The sequence below is a fragment of the Nannospalax galili genome, unplaced genomic scaffold, assembly GCF_000622305.1.
Source record: "Nannospalax galili isolate Female #2095 unplaced genomic scaffold, S.galili_v1.0 scaffold7, whole genome shotgun sequence".
Lineage (NCBI taxonomy): Eukaryota > Metazoa > Chordata > Mammalia > Rodentia > Spalacidae > Nannospalax > Nannospalax galili.
The window spans coordinates 3,114,788-3,130,321 of record NW_008359081.1 but is presented as its reverse complement, the minus strand read 5'-3'; the positions used below and the strand labels follow the sequence as shown (position 1 = coordinate 3,130,321).

At 39.9% G+C, this 15,534-nt stretch overlaps 1 pseudogene; it reads right to left on the bottom strand.

The window, feature by feature from the left end:
* Positions 1 to 6,814: 6,814 nt before the first annotated feature.
* Positions 6,815 to 8,618, bottom strand: LOC103725407 (annotated as a pseudogene).
* Between the last annotated feature and the right edge of the window lie 6,916 nt (positions 8,619 to 15,534).

The following is a 15,534-nucleotide window of genomic DNA, read 5'->3' as shown; positions in this document are numbered from 1 at the left end:
TTTTTTTTTTTTTTTTGGTGTTTTTGAGACAGGGTCTCCCTGTATCCCCAGCTGTTTTGGAACTCACTATGTAGATCAGCCTTGCCTTGAACTCACAGAGATCTGCTGCCTCTGCCTCCCAAGTGCTGGGATTAAAGGCGTGTGCCACCATGCCTGGCCATTTGTAGTTTTTTAAGAGTTCTCCACACTGCTTTCCATAGGGGTTGAGCAAGTTTGCAGTCCCACAAGCAGTGGATGAGTGTTCCCCTTTCGCCACATCCTCCGCAACCTTTGGTATCATTTGTTCTCTTAATCTTAGCCAGTCTGACTGGGGTAAGATGAAATCATAAAGTGGTTTTAATTTGCATTTCCCTAATTACTAGTGATGTTGAACACCTTTTAAGATCCTTCTTAGCAATCTTTATTTCTTCTTTTGAGAACTCTCTGTTCAGCTCCTTAGTCGATCTTTTAATTGGGTTACTTCCTTTCTTGATACTGTGTTTTTTGAGTTAGTTATATATTCTGGATGTTAAACCTCTGTCAGATGTGTCACTGGTTAAGATTTTCTCCCATTCTGTGGGTTTTCTCTTCACTTCCTTGATTGCATTTTTTTATGTACAGAAGATTTTTAGTTTAATGAAGTCCCATTTGTTGATTCTTGAACTTGTTTCCTGGGTAGTTGATGTCTGGTTTAGAAAATTCTTTCCTACACCTATATCTTGTAGGTTATTGTCAATGTTTTCTTCTAACAGTTTCAGAGTTTCAGGCTTCACCTTGAGGGTCTTTGATCCATTTGGAGTTGACTTTTGTGCAAGGTGAAAGATAGGGGTTTAGTTTCATTCTTCTACAGGTGGAGATCCAGTTTTGCCAGCACCATTTGCTGAACATGCTGTCTTTCCTCTAGGAATGTCTTTGGCTCCTTTGTCAAATATTATGTGGCTGAAATTGCATGTACTCATATTTGGGTTGTTCCGTTGATCTATGGGTCTATTTTTGTGCCAGTACCATGTTGTTTTTTATGACTGTAGCTCTGTAATACAGCTTAAAATCTGGTATAGTAATCCCCCCAGCATTGCTATTAGTACTCAGGATTGTTTGGCTATTTGAGGTCTTTTGTGCTTCCATATGAATCTTAAGATTTTTTTTTCCCAATTCTGTAAAAAATGTCATGGGGATTTTGATTGGCATTGCATTCAATCTATAAATGGCTTTTGGTAGGATGGTCATTTTCACAATATTAATTTTTCCAATCTATGAGCATGGGGGGGTCCTTCCACCTTCTGATATCTTCCTCAATCTCTTTAATGTTTTAAAATTTTCTTTGTCTAGGTGTCTAATTTCTTTGGTCAGGTTTATTCTAAAATATTTTACTTTTTTGCATATATTATGAAGGGAAGTGTTTCCATGTACTCCTTCTCTGATTGCTTGTTATTGGTATATAGGAAGGCTACAGATTTTTGTAGATTAATTTTGTACCCTGCCACATTACTGAATGTGTTAATAATTTCTAGTTTTCTGGTAAAATTTTTGGCATCTCTTAGATATAGTATCATATCCTCTGCAAAAAGGGATAATTTGATCTCTTCCAGTTATTAGTGTTTTAATTTCTTTCTCTTGTCTATCCACAGCCACATCATTCTAAATGGAGAAAAACTGGAAACACTCCCAGTGAATTCAGGAACCAGTCAAGGCTGTCCACTATCTCCACTCCTCGTTAACATAGTGCTTGAAACTCTTGCAAGAAGCAAAATATAAAAAAATAAATAACAGTATGAGAAAGATAAAAGTAAAAGGTATTTAACAAACTCAATTAAAAACTAAAGAGGAGTCTGGAGTGATAGCTCACCAATTAAGAGCAAGGGGTGCTCTTGCAGAGGACCTGGGTCTGGCTCCCAGTACCCACAACATTCTATGACTCCATTTCTAGGAAATCTAATGTCCTCTTCTGACCTTTGTGGGCATTATACAACACAGGTGCACTAAAATATATGCAGGCAATATACTCATACACATTAAATAAAAATAATAAATATTTTTTTCAGAATTAATAAAGAAGGCAGGTCTAGTAGTTTCTGGTTGCAATCTGACACTCCAGAGGATGAGGAAAATGGATTGTGTACTTGAGGCCAGCCGTGGGTAGATAACAAGACCATATCTCAGAACAAAACAAAATAAGCAACAAAAATAAAATAAAGAAAATGAAGAAGATAAGACTCACCGTAAACTAAAGAAAAATAAAGTGATTGCAGATAAATAATTATTTCTCCTCCTTGGATTACTTGGATTGGAAAAGTTCTTCCCAGATCCTGTTACAGTGTGAACTGTGGGATGTTGGGAGATTATGAGTTACAGCTGGATTTTACTGTGATTCATATCTCTTTCCACAAAATGGAGAAAATGCTGGTCAAAGAACCAGGCCAGTCAAAATTTTAGTATCAGTGACAGGGCCGCATCCACTCCAGAACCTTCCCGTCTTCGGTGTTTGTCATCTTCTGCTGACCACAGTGAGCTTTGCAGCCTATGCCCTGTTCAGGGTCACCCTAGATTCTTAAGTTCCTAGTGGCCTCAACAATAGACATGCCAAACATCCAGGTCAGACCTTATCTTCACCTGCACTAGAGAGTAGGAAAATTTAAAAGCACACTGAGTTCTTTAGTTCCCCATAGTGGGGAGAACTGTGGGAATATAACTTCAGTCTCAAGGATTTCAGATTAGGCCCCACAGAAATCTAAGGTGAATGGCTTCTTAGAACAGATGCCATGAGGCATTGACCAAAATGCCTTCCTTAGCCTAACTTCCCTATAGCTTAAACCTCACAGCACGTCTGTGTCAGAGCCTTCTTATTTTCATGATTATCTTTCATGATATTCCCTTCCAGACACTGTTACAGGATGCTGCCAGTTTCCTGACTTGTGATTGTCCCATGTATTTAGGTCCTCAGAGTGGGTTAAGCCAAAACATTAGGCTCCGTCTCAAGATGCCTTCTGGTTATTGGACTCACAGATATGGAGAATAATGCAATAGAATTTTCCAGTGCTAGCCTTTCAAACAATAGATGTTACTGTGACATAAAATCCAAGTTCTCAGTTCAAATCATGAAAGAACCAAGAATTTTTCATGAGGTTAGGGCTGATAGACTGGTTTCACCAGCACTCTATATACTTTCATGGGTAGCCTTAAACATGAGTATAGACTGTGCCCTACTTTTCTATGTTATTATTATTTCTTTTAGCTTTCCTTCATCCTGTCTTGGCTCCTGATTCTCTACCTTTCTTTCACTAATCATAATTTCTTTCTCTCAGTTGTCCTGTGTCCTCACTGGTAGACTCACATGGAGAAATCTTCTGATCCTCCAAATTAGCCTCGCATATAAAGACTGATGTTTTAATGTAGGTTTCCTGGCCTCTGAGACCCTGTTATGATCACTTCAGTGTAGTTAGAAGTGACTGACACTTCCACTGAATATACCTGAGTGAATGTATCATCTGTTTCTAAACTGTGTTGATATGTTTGAGGCATAGCACAGAAAATGGTTTAAAATTATGTTACCAAAATTTCATCATTCCCTGTTTAATGTTTTATTCAACTTAATATGGTTAAATTGTTTATGTGCATATAAGTCACTTATTTCTAACCAACCTTCCTTCCCATGAAGGGCCATTGGCTTTCCTTAAATAAAAGTGTTATATGGAATACAAAGTCCTACATATGTACAATCTCCCTGGATTCACTTTTGTAACATCAACATTTAGACAGCTGGGTTTTAGATAAGTCTATATCATTTTCCAATTCAAGACCGACATATTTTCTGCACTGGTGACACCCTAATGAAACAGATGTCCATGGTCTATGAAATTCTGTGGGAAAGGCTTAAGTCAATGTTGTGTAGAGTTACTCAGTGGGCCATCCACTCTGTGGTTCCTAGGGAATATCAGAACTAGATGAGTTCTAGTACTTTCCTGAAATCCTGTGAGCTAAAAACCTCATGATGTTGGGATTTGTGGAGTTTTCTTTGGGATTATGGAACAGGATGAATAGATAGTGATGTTTTCCAGTGGGATAAGGCCTTTTCCATTTTCAGTCTATAGACTTAAGATGTTTTATTCTGGAAAAAAACACTGAGGTCTTATACCTTATAGCCCTTCCCTGGCCCTTTCAAGATGGAAACAGGAATGGAACCAGACTTATGACATTTGTGATACACTGAGGAATATTGTTTTAGTCTCTTTTTCAGTAGCAGCAGCAGAAACTAAAAATCTGGGTAAATTCTGAAGAATAAAATTTTATCAGCTCATGTTTTTGGAACTTGAGTGATTGAGGGACCACATGTGGTAAGAGCTTTGCTGCTGTTGAGTAAACCCTGCAGAGTTCCAAGGAAGAATAGTGCATTGCATGGAGTGATGGAGCACATACAATAGCTAGAGGTAATTTGGTTTTATAACATTCAATCTTTTATCTAAAAAATGATTTATTTTTAATTTTTATTTCTCTCTCTGTGTCTCTGTCTCTGTCTCTCTGTCTCTCTCTCTCTGTCTCTCTGTGTGTGTGTGTGTGTGTGCACGCTCACATTATGCAGATGCTCACGTAGGACAGATTAAAGAGCACAGGTGTTTGTGAAAAATCAGATATGGGTGCTGGGAACTGAACTCTGGTCTTCTAGGAGGACAATAAGCATTCTTAACCACTGAGCCATCTCTTCATCTACCCAGATTCAATATTGAGATAACCAGTTCACACATCAAGCAACTGTCCATGAATAGATAAATCCATAATGAAAGCTTACAGGCTGCACCTGAACCAAACTCTTGATAACTTATACTGACTACTAAGTTGCAACCCGAGCTTTGGTAGGGACATAATGCATGAAAAAGTTAGGCTTTGTACGTTTAGTCATTTTTCTTTAATATCTGAGAGGAATTTATTAATTTTTGTTAATTTTTAAAATTGGCATACAGAGTAATAAGTTTCTTTATGGTATTTTTTTTCTATTTCTGAGCATATGCCAACTGGAATACCTGCTGAGATTCGGTAATGTGGGAGATATGTAAGGTGTAGTCCAAGGCAGAAGGCTTAGGTCCAGTATGGTGTAAAAGACAAAAAGTGTGACCCATTCCTTACCAGGTTTACCTTGCTATAGAACTTTGCTTTATCTATATTTCCTTTTTAAAATGGAAAGACAGTGCATGATGACACTGAGAGTTCTTGATCTTTTCATGTTGATTTACATTGCATAAGATGATAGTGTTGCCACTGAATCTCATTTTAGCTCAAATACATTACACATTTATTCAGCATAATTATTACTCTTTGTATTCCAAACAATATTTGGGTTCAGGGTCCCTTTTATATTGTGATATATTTTGGGATGGTACAAGAAAAAAAATTATAAGACAAAGAAATACAGGTGGGGAAGGGAGGAATAGAAAATATTGTGTTTTAGAAAATTAAACAAAAGGAATATAATCAGTTCGCGTCAAATACATATTTGTGAACTTGAGAATTATACATAGTCATCTGTGAAGTACATCTGCTAAGATGCAGCTTTGAGTGACATTGGAATATTTATAAATATACAGTCCATGAAATATAGATTAGGAAGCATTAGGTATTAAGTGAATTAAAGGAATCATGTGTGCATTTAATGTTATTACTATTCCTAATGGTATAATGAGAAAGAGAATTGTGAAATGACATGACATTGGAGACAGAATGAGCTTTTGGAATCAATTTAGTTCTGAAGTCTGCTTTAACTATTTCATAACTGAATTTCATACAATATACTGAAGGTTGAAAGTAATAAGTTCTTCTTGAATTTTTTTTCTTTTCCTTTCATTAGCTAGTTGGTTTGTTGTTTTTGTACTAGATAATATAACTATAAGGAGTTAAAGTATTCTTTTCTATTATTTGTAAAATTTTTATTCTTATTTTACGTGTATGAGTGTTTTGCTTGCATGTAAATATGTGGCCCACATGCATGCAGTGCCAGCACAGATCCAAAGAGAGAAATGAATCCCCAAGAACTGGCCTTACGGACCCTTATTAGCTTCCATGTGGGTTCTGGGAACTGAACTTGGATCCTCTAGAAATGCAGCCAGTGCTCCTAAAAGCTGAGCCACATGTCTATCTCCTAAACAAATTTTTCTAAATTACATAAATCCAGGTACCTTTTACTTATACTAAAAGAAATAGTACACTAAAGCCGACCAAAATTTCAATGTATATATTTTTATTTTACTTGTTTTCCCTCCACACTGTGAAATGATTACTATACTCTGTGCATCCTCTATATTTCTAATCTACTACTATGTTATAACTTTTTCTGATAGTTCATAGCATGTTCTATTTTTAGGTCTTATTTATTTATTTATTTATGCTCTCCAGCTTGCCTACTTGCTTTCCTTTCTTTCTTTCTTTCTTTCTTTCTTTCTTTCTTTCTTTCTTTCTTTCTTTCTTTCTTTCTTTCTTTCTTCCTTTCTCTTTTGTCATTTTGAAACGGGATCTCCCTGAAGTCCCAGTTGGTCTGGAACTCACTATGTAGACTGAGACTGGCCTCGATCTCACAGAGATCCCCATGTCTGCTTCCCAAGTTGGGATTAAAGGTTTTTGCCACCATGCCTGGCATTTCTCTTGTTAATTGAATTTTCAAGATTTTCATACAATGTATTTTGATCATATTTATGTAATCTCCTATATCTGCACTTCCCCTAACTAACTACTCCCTGACCAATTTAATTTACTATGCATATTATATATATATATATGTGTGTGTGTGTGTGTGTGTGTGTGTGTGTGTGTGTGTGTGTCAAAGCTAGGACCCATGGCCAGGCCCATGCGTTTAGCTAGGACCCATGGCCAGGCCTATGCATTTGATGCCAGCACCTAAGTCTGGACCCATGACCTGACCCATTTTCTCAAGGCTGTTGGCACCCATTCACTCAAAGCCCGTGTGCTCCAGGTTGTTGGAGCCCATGGGCTCCAGGCCAATGGCTATGCGATCCATCACAGGGCCCATGCACTCCAGCCTGCCCCTTGCCTTATGGCACCATGCATTCCATGCTCAGACCCATGTCCTCAATGGCAGGGCCCATGTTCTCCACATCAGAGCCCATATGTTCAATGGTTTAGCCCACACAGTCAGTCCAAGTGGCCATGTGCTCTAGGCCAAAGCCCATGCCAGCTGCCATGCTCTCAACACCAAAGCTATTGCACTCCATGGTCTGGCCCATTTACTCAATGCTGGAGGCCATGTGGTCAAGGCCAACGGACCCATGTGATCAATGCTAGAGCCCAGGTGCCCAACTGAGCCCGTGCAGTCTATGACCAGACCCACCATGCTCAATCTCAGAGCTCAGTTGATCCATGCCTTGGCCTAGGCCTGCTCCATGTGTTTCATGCTAGCACCACCAATATGGTCAATGCCAGGGCACATCCTCTCAAACCTACTGACACTGCCTCCAGCTCCACCTCTTCCCTGCTTTGAAATGATCTCTTCTCTCTTCAGTGCATTACTTAGGATTTCATTTATCTGGCCATGTTCATGCCAGATTCAAATCATCCCAGGTTTTCCATACCACATGCTACCACCAAATGGTCCTTCCTTGCCTCTTATTTATTCCAAATCCTGTCCCTTCCATTCTCATTCCTGTAGACCCCAGCTTTCCCATTTCAATGCCTTTGTTCAGGTGATTGCATCAATGGGCTACCCTCCCAGTCCTAACCACATGTCAATATGACCAAGTCCATGAGGAAGTTGCTGTGGATGTTCAGCAGGGAAAAAATAAAAAATCTACCTTTGGTAAGACCATTCCATCCATTTTGACATGCATTGATCTATCGAATAGCAGTTGTCCATTAAACATAGATATAGCTTGCACAACCTCAGTGGACTGGTCAAAAGTTGCAGTGCCTATTTCATGGCTTTGTCCATCTTTATCCTCCAGAATGTCTGCTCAGAACTCCACAGTAGCCATACTAAATACTTCCTTCAGTTTCTTCCAGCCAACTTTACAATCCAGGTTTGTTACAAATACTGTGCTTCCAAGTCTTCCAGCCTGTAATACATGGATAATCTCATTTGGGATGTTAGGATTATTTAGGATACTAGATGTGGTATTAATCATTCCTGGATCACCTGGTCCCATACACATCCCAGCAGCCATAGCAGTCACTTTTTGCTTTGCTCTCCTTGCTTGTTCGCCATCAGGATTTTCTTTGACTTTCAGTGGTCTTCCAGTCAAACTATACTTGCTTAGAACTTTAGCAGCTTTTTTTCATGTTCTCTTCCATCTTGGTTCAACAGCAGCACATCCCCTTGATTTTCTTCAGCATCCATTAAGAGCTCCACATGTTACCTCATCAATTCTTTCTTTAACCAGGTCTTTAAGTGACTGCCATTTCACATCAAAAGGTGTGTTTGTAATAAAGGCTTTGTATTGCTTAATTGGATTAGCATATGCCTCAAAACTAATGCCTCCTCTTTTTTGTGTTTTTCTCCTTCCTCTTCTCATTCTGAGGTCCTTCTCTTTCACCCTTTGGGCCAGAGCTCCATTGCTGCTTAGCATGCCTGGCACTCCTCTCTCTTCCTCCATTTTGAGCTCAGTTGCCACCACCTCGGCTGCTGCTTCGACCCCTGCTTCCATTTTCTCTACGTCTGGGCTCTGTGTGAGGGAGCTGGCTATCCAGACCCTGTTATATACTTGTGAATCATAAATGAAGTATTATTTGTAAAATTGTTCTATACATACTAAAACTATGCCTTTCAAATGGTTCAACCTCAGTCACTGGAATGATGAAACGTTTAACAGTATTAATGTCTGAATTAAAATAAATCCTCACTTAAAAGGAATAAAACTTTAAAAGATGTTTAATTTTTTTCAGAAAAAAAAAGACTAAAAATGAAAACTCAAACTCATGCCCAACAGATTGTCATAGTCATTGTTGGACAGAGCTGTGGTGTGAACTCTGCTTCTATGAACAGCCCCAGGTCAAGCTTTGGCTTCCCTTTCTGCTTTCCATACCTGATATCTCAGCACTTTCTCATATAGAGTCAGCAAAGAAAGATGGACAGTGGTGTCATTCATGTAGGTGAAATCTTCCAGGACCTTTATCTTGGTGGTTTGAATAGGGGCTCTTGAACCTCACAGGGACACATAGCCTAAGGGATCACTGTCAATGTCAGGCACCTGACAATACTCCAAATACATTTTGTGTACCAGATCTTTGTGGTTAGGTTTTAGGGATCTCAGAAATAGACTCCACCGACCATATAATGTATAAAACCGGACTTTGTTTAGGGGCACAAAAAGTATGATCTTGCCTTTAAAGCCAACTTGACTACAAAATGAAATACTATTCTTGGAGTAGCTCAAAGGTCAATCAGCCTGACAAGATATGCCTGTGGTTACAACAGTGATAGGAATGATATGCGGACTACCAACTACTTTCTGATTGAATTTACGGTCCATTCTGTAGGAGAAAACTCAATGCCTGGTGCTGTAAATATGTCCAAGAACCCATAGCAAGGGAGCTCATAGGCTCTAGGGGACAACCTATTGCTATTATTTTGATAAATTGACATGGTATCAAAATGACTTCTGAATACTTATCTCTATATCCACAGATTAAGCTAGCTTTCAAACCTCATCAGAGAAGCTTCTTTTTGCAGTGGACAGCAGTTAATACAGATTCACAATTAGTCAAAGTGCAGAGAACAAATGTCCTAGGAGGGCTCAACCCTAAATGGAACACCTATATCACAACCCACCTGACTCAAAGCTCAGGAAACATCATGTAAAAAGAAGTCATAAAATTGAAAGAGCTCAAGATCAAGGAAGAGCACTGTAAAATTCTGTCCTCCAGACATGACATGGTTACTGCACACATGGTCTTACAACAGCTATAGCTGCCTGTACAAGATCAAGCCAGTCAACATTCCAGCATAGAAGAGAGCTCATTAGGTCCCATGCCTAACTGAGGAACTCTTGGCAGTTGGTGACTGCTGAGACAGGGAGAGTGTTCTAGTTTGTTTCTCCATAGCTGCGACAAAGTACTCTGACCAATACCAACTTGGGGAGGAAAGGGTTTATTCAGCTTACATCTCCCAGATCACAGTTCATTAGGGAATCCAAGGTAGGAACTCAGGGCAGGAACCTGGAGGCAAGAGTTGAGAGCCAGGCCATGGAGGAACACTGCTTACTGGCTTACTCCTCTGGCCCCTGCTCAGCCTGCCTTCTTATGCAACACAGTCCCACCTGCTCAGGGGTGGCACCACCCACAGTGTGCTGTACCCTCCTATATCACTCAATAATCAAGAAGATGCCCCACAGACATGGCTACAGACCAGTCCAATGGAGGCAATTTCCCAATTGGGGCTCCCTCAACCCAGGTGTGTCAAATTGACACTAAGTCTATCCAGCATAGAAAGTAAGTTCTTAAGGGTGTGGCCCCTGGTAAGTTCACCATGCTCTACTGAATTGCTTCACACTCATGCACATTAAGGTAGCACTAATTTTTGACTTAGTGAGTTATAAAATGTAAAAGAAGAGAATATGAAGTAGAGAGGGGTACATGGTAGTAAAATTTGAGAAGTTGGAGGAAGGTGTGAGGATGGATCAAAATATAATATGTACATTATGAAATTCTCAAAGAATAAATTTTAAAATGTAAAGAGGTGGGACTGGAGAGATGGCTCAATAGTTAAGATCACTTAGTGATTTTGCAGAACACCCAGATTTGGTTCCCAGCACCCACATGGCAGCTAACAACTGCCTATAACAGTTGTCATTTTGTCTCTTAATTAAAGTAAGACAACATGTGTCCATAATTCCAAGGGATCTGACACCTTCCTCTATCTTGCCTCTGCCGGCATTGCACACATGGGGGTGTTTATATTTTCAGGTAACACACACACACACACACACACACACACACACATATAACAAAATAAATAAATTTTAAGAGTATCAAAATGGAAACACTTTTAATAAAACAAAATGAGGAGAAAAAAATAAAATAAATCAGAAGTGGGAGCTACTGAATCACGGAAGGGGAACACAGGAACAGGGATGGGGAGTGACAGAGCCAAATCATCCAAAATTTATATGAAAATTCTATAACGAAACCCGTCACATTTTATACTCATTTAAAAAATGACTAACAAATGTGCCTCATTAACGCCCTGCCGTTTGCATCCATTCTTCAATTTTTTTTTCTTTTTATGAATGGGACTAAGAACCCTCTAGGGGACTCTCTTCCCCCCCCATTTCAGTACGGGCCAAAACTATGGACTTATGGTGTCTTCCTTTAATTAAGAAACACAATGGTCTACAATAACAGACAATTGCAGACAATGATAGAGTGGCACCATCCATTGAAACAGTCTAGAAAAAAAAATAATTATGTGCCCTTTGTGTGTTCAGAATGTAGCATTATCAGAAATCCTGAAAAAATAAATAAATACCAAAAACAACCCTAAAAAATACAAAATAAACCAGAAAAATGCTACCAAGTATTGGATAAAATGTTTCTTAGATAAATTTGAGATTTTTGTGGTTAATATAAATATTTTATTATTTTTATTTTATGTGTATGAGTGTATTGCCTGCATATATGTGAGTGCACCCATGTTGTGCACTGCCGCAGAGGTCAGAAGAGGGCTTCGGATTCCCTTGGAACTGTAGTTAAGGATGGTTCATAGCTGCCACGTGGGTGCTGGGACTCGAACCCGGGTCCTCTGCAAGAGCAGTCAGTGCTCTTAACTGCTGAGCAAACTCTTTTAATGAGATGAGAAGACTACTGAAAATCTTAAAAGTTAATGGATTTTGCAAAAAAATAAAAAAACATGGCCGTACAATGAGGCAGCCCAGGGTGCACAGATCCCAAGAGACTGTGTGCGCATGCTAGACCATGTGATGAATAATTTCTTCTATATTGACCTCAAAATTCTGAACCTGGGACTTGGCATGTAAGAGGGAAAATAACTGGTAAGTCAAGATGTTGACCCCTGGGCATGGAAGAAGAGGTGAGGGCAGTGGAAAATCAGAGAGCCTACTGAACCCTCTACCTGGCTTCCAAGCTTGATGGAAAGGACCAGTCGGTTAGGCAGACAGGAGGGAGTTGTGATTACACCACTGTGCTGCATCCTGGTGTACCTCTCTTGCTGTGCCTGTGGGGGTGTATAACTTACATGCGGATTATGAGCTGCCACTGCACAGTACACCCATGGTCAACCTGCCCATATGATATTGGGTCAGGATATGCCCAGGATTCCTGGAATGGAATTTTCAGACTTGTTTTCTGTTTCTCTTACACACTGCTTAGGACTGTCAAATAGAGATTTCCCTCTTCCTCAGTGATCAGAAGTGTTTAGGTTTCCTCATCAAAGTCAGCTGTTCACAGCCCAAGTACATGCAGGTAACACTTTGTTTCCAGGCCAGACTCCCCACAGTGACCCCACTGTGGTTCGAGGTATTCTTCAACAGGTTGATTCCCCAGAGGATTTTACTATGGACAAAAGTGGAAGCTAGGCCCTTACAGCTAGCAGCAGTTACTTCACAGGCCTCCAATCCAAGAGTCTCTGAGTGACAGTTGGGATGTTTCACAGCTTCACAAAAGAGCTTTACACCAGTGTCCTATAGGTTCTTTCCTGGAATCTGTGGACTTCTCAGGTTACTATTGCTGTTGAGGACTGCAGCCAGGTCTTGAAAGCCACTGGATGATTAATAGCAGGTTGACCATGGGTGTACTGTGGCAGCTCAGAGTCCCCAGCAAGAGAGGTGCACTGGGATATAACACAGTGGGGTAATCACAACCCCCTCCTGTCTGCCTGAACGACTGGCCCTTTCCATTGGAAGCCAGGAATAAATGTGCAGATCACCTATTTCACAGAGTCCAGACACCTTCCGTTCCTGCCCAGGTTGAGATTTATCTCACTTTAATGCACATTCTCATTTGGTCATTATGGATAGAAAGTCTGCTTTCTCTCAGTATGTTGAAGTCTTACATGGCAGTGTGACAGGATTTGAATGAAAGGATATGGAAGTAATCAAAATGTAATTAGTTATGATATTGAGCCACTACATCAGAATTAATATCCCTATTACAAAAGCAAAAAAGTTCTCTCTCTCTCTCTTTCTCTCTTTTCTTTATTCTCCACTTCCTCCTCTTCCTCCTCCTCCTCCCCCTCCTCTTCTTTCCTCATACCCCTCCACATCTCCACCTCTATCTCTTTCTTCCTTTCTCTGCACTTCTCATTTTCATGTAGTAAGGATAGTCTCACATTGTCTGAAACTCCATCTACCTTGTTGTACTTCTGCTCTCCCAGGGTGTTTAAAATTAAATGCTGTTAATGTGATGCAGTTGTGGCTCTGTGTATGATATTTTGTAGAAGTAGCCATCACAGACTTACAGGATTTCATCTCTCAGCTCTGAGATACTGCATCTGAGGGTATGCCTTACTCAGCACTTCCACATGTCCACTTAGCACATCATGCACACACACAGATTACATCTCATTGGGGAGTTGCACTTTTTGTGACTGTCCCATCTGACCAGATCACAGCACTTTCACTTGACTGCTTTAGTAAGAAACACCTTCATCCTCACTCCCTTTTCACGGTACATTAACTTAGAAAAAGATATTGAACATCTGACTAGTGTAACTGCTGTTTATCTGCTCAACATTCTATATATCTGGACCTATCTTTTTATCTAATCATCCCAGTACCTCCATGAGGGCCTTCTGAAGAGTACATGCTGCATGCATGTATGGTAAAAAGAAATAATCAGGAAAAACAAAGTCTGATTGCTAAACATTTAATTTCTTCTTACTTGCGCAATTCCATTCAAAAGTTTCACTACCCTAAACATGCCCAAAACATAATAAATGCAACCAGAGAAACATAGGCTAGAACATGCTTTAATTTTTTAACTTCAGTGTATTGTCACACATATGGTGGGTGTCAGAATATAATGTTAGGATCTAGCTTCTGCTCAGTCTGCTTCTTACAGATACTGAGGCACACCCTCCTGAGACATTGTATTTGATCCCCAAGCTAGCAAACTTGCTGGCGCTAGAACATCTCATGAATTAATCGGCCTCCCCAAATACGGAATCAGAGAACATGGCTGCAAGCTTTTTCCAGGAACCTCCCCATTTTGAAAAGGATAGAATAAGAAGCTTCTTCTTCTGCCATTTTGGCTAGCATTCTCTTCAGAGGCGCTGCATGCTACCTGTCCCTAGTGGTGGGACCTGAATCCTCCTTGGAGTCCCTGCCATGCTGTTGCCCTTCTGTCCATGGTTTTAATAAGTCTTCTAACAAACTCCTTAGTCCCCAGAAATCTCAATGCCCTCTTGACTGCTTACCAGCCTATCCAAAACCTACCACCTGTGTTTTTAGATATTTTATGTTTTAAAATTTTTTATTTATTATTTTAATTTTATGTGTTTGAGTATATTACCTGCATGTAGTAAGTGCATCCATGCTGTGCAGTGTTCACAGAGGTCAGAAGGCAGCATGGGATCCCCTGGAACTGGAGTTAAGGATGTTTGTTAGCTGTCATGTGGGTGCTGGGAATTGAACCCTGGTCCTCTCCAAGAGCAGCCAGTGGTCATAACTGTTGAGCCATTTCTCCAGCCCCTCTTCATATTTTAGAGAATACCCCCTTTGTAATGTATTTTTTATGTAGGAAATGGAAAAGCCTCAAAACAGTGGAAGAAGCTTCAGGACATACAACCATGTTATCTAGCTGGCTGCATTAATCTTCTCAGTTGCACAAGAATGATCACTCCCATTAGGATCTGACTCAAAGCACAAGAAGGGCAGCACTGTGGACGCTAGAGGAATTTAGAGCCAGGATCCAGGCTAGTCTTATTATGTACTAGGATTGTACACCTGAGGTAATTGAAAATTCTTGATGTGCAAAGCAAATCTGATAAGGTATACCATGTAATGATTTATGTATGCAATAGAAGACTATAAACTAGCATAGCATATAGCAAATATTGGGTACTTACTAAATGGCAGGTTTCAATAGGAATAGTTTGACTAAAGATGGTTAAAGGCTTCTCTCACAGATATTTATTTGCAGGATATACTAAAAATATGTAAATCCAAAATACTGCTCAACAAGTAAAAGTAGTGTTCTTCAGTTAGATAATAATATTTATTGGGGGGATTTTTTTTCTTTCTCCAGCTGTATGCAACTCATTGTTCATATATTGAGTCATGGGCCAACATCCTCCCACATAAGTGTTTTTATTCTAATGACTCTTATTTTTTTGGTCTTTTTGAGACAAGGTCTCCCTGTGGCCACAGCTGGCCTGGCCTGGAAGTCACTATGTGGACTAAGCTACCCTCGAACTCACAGAGATCCACCTGCCTCTGCCTCCTGAATGCTGGGATCAAAGGCATCTAATGACTCTTTTAGAGAATGACTATATGGCCTCGTGGCTAAAAACACATGCATCCAAGTCTGATAAGCAGAGTTCAGTCCTCTGAATCTATATTGTAGTAAGTTGTCCCCTGTCTTCCACACTCATACGATGATATGTGCGTA